Source organism: Papio anubis, chromosome 15 (assembly GCF_008728515.1).
Source record: "Papio anubis isolate 15944 chromosome 15, Panubis1.0, whole genome shotgun sequence".
Classification (NCBI taxonomy): Eukaryota; Metazoa; Chordata; class Mammalia; order Primates; family Cercopithecidae; genus Papio; species Papio anubis.
In genome coordinates, this window is record NC_044990.1 from 9513132 (window position 1) to 9515282 (window position 2151).

At 49.7% G+C, this 2151-nt stretch overlaps 1 pseudogene; it reads right to left on the reverse strand.

Annotated features, from left to right (window-relative positions):
* Nucleotides 1-234: 234 nt before the first annotated feature.
* LOC101015803 lies at nt 235-1722 on the reverse strand (annotated as a pseudogene).
* Nucleotides 1723-2151: the final 429 nt, after the last annotated feature.

Here is a 2151-nt window from a genome sequence, read left to right on the forward strand (position 1 = left end):
ACCCCCATGGACATAAAAATGGCCCAAAGGTGTTTTGTTTCGTTTTGTTTTATTTGAGATAGAGTGTCGTTCTGTCACCCAGGCTGGAGTGCAACGGCATGATCTCGGCTCTCTGCAACCTCCACCTCCTGGGTTCAAGAGATTCTCCTGCCTCAGCCTCCCCAGTAGCTGGGATTACAGGCATTTGCCGCCATGCCCGGCTACTTTTTGTGTTTTTAGTAGAGATGGGGTTTCACCATGTTGGCCCGGCTGGCCTCGAATTCCTGACCTTAAGTGATCCACCCGCCTCAGCCTCCCAAAGTGCTGGGATTACAGGTGTGAGCCACGGAGCCCAGCCGGTCCAAAAGTCTTTTACTGAAGATCAATTCTCCCCTGCCCGCCCCCACCGAGAAGGTACAAAATGAACGTGTAATTGAGATGGCAGCTCCATTGGGCATGCCAATTCACCCAGTCACTTATTCCCACAGAGGTGAGCGGAACAGGCATTAGGTTTTATTAGTCATGTTGTATTTGTAACCAGATGTGTCCTCAGCAGCTTATTTGAAGGCCACTGATTCTTCGATTGTGTGTAGAGAAGCATGGCTGTCGTTCACCGACTGTCCATATCTGAGCATATTCAGCTACCATGGAAACTACAAAGGAAGGAAAAATATATTTACTCCAAAACTCATTTACTGGGATTTTTGAGTGCCCTTTCTTCCACAGAGCCCCAGAGTAGTGCTAATGTGATGGGGGCTGCTGTGTTTTCCAGCATGAGCTCCCATCCTCTGAGGGTCCTGAGAAGGACTGGTCCTGGAGTCTTCATGAAAGGAATGAGGTGGTCTCATTGGATGGAACATGTGTAGCCCCAAACCTGACGGTACAGGGAGTAGTGGGGGTGGCAGGGCAATGTTCACCACAGTGGTGGAGGATCACTCAGGGGTAGGCTGAAGTAGCTGGCTGTTGCATCCTCTGCTGCAACAGGAGGAAGAGCTCACGGCAGTCCTGGGAAAGGCTCTAGCTTGATCCCAGAGTACGTGGTTCCGTCCTTCTTTTTCTTTTCCTCTGGCTGCTTGAGATCTTCTTGATTTCATGTTGAGTCTGTGGCCATTCCAATCAACTTATTAAAGGACCTCTCAGCAGCCACGTCTGCAGCCTGCCTTGTGGAAAACTGGGTGAGAGCACCCTGCTGTTTCTGCATTAGAGTGATCGTCAATCTCTCCAAACTGGTAGAAATGATTTCTCTGATCTGTTTCACCCACACCATCTACCTCTAATGTCCTGAGAGTCTCGTCCTCTGGTGCGTCCAGATGAGGCATGGTTGAAGTCTGCTTTGGAAGCTTCTCTGCTACAGGGTCATTGATTCCATAATATGAATCTTCAACATTTTGATCAGCAAGGGGATCGTCCAGATCTGTAGGCTGCTTGTGTCTGTAGGGACGCTTCTCTTTTCTCTGACACTCTCCTTTCACCCAGCAGGAGCAAATGTGAGGCTGATTCCTTTGATAGCAGGGTATGGTCCAGGCCAGTTTGAGCAGCACGACACTGGGGGATGTGTCTTTCTCCAGCATGCTAATCGGACGTGTTCCATCGGAGTTTCAGATCTCTCTCCATATTCTGTGTGTAGAACCCTCGGCTGACATCTGACTTTGGCACATTACTTTCAAAAGACAATGCTGTGTCATGAACCTGGATGTGCAGGCCACACTCTAGGTCTAAGAGGCAGGTCTGACATTCTTCAATTTAATGCAGATTCAGCGCACTTTAGTCTTTTTTTTTTTGAGACAGAGTTTCGCTCTTGTTGCCCAGGCTGGAGTGCAATGGCATGATCTCAGCTCACCGCCACGTCTGCCTCCCGGGTTCAAGTGATTCTCCTGCCTCAGCCTCCTGAGAAGCTGCAATTACAGGCATGCGCCACCACGCTCAGCTAATTTTGTATTGTTAGTAGAGATGAGGTTTCTCTCTGTGTTGGTCAGGTTGGTCTCGAACTCCCGACCTCAGGTGATCCGCCCACCTTGGCCTCCCAAAGTGCTGGGATTACAGGCGTGAGCCACCGCGCCCAGCCTAGTCTTCTTTAAAAAAGCATGTCTACCCCAGGGCACCAGTGAAACACTGGGAATGGCCTGGCACAGAGGTTGCATTCCTTCTTGTATATTGTTTTCTCTTTTGGGG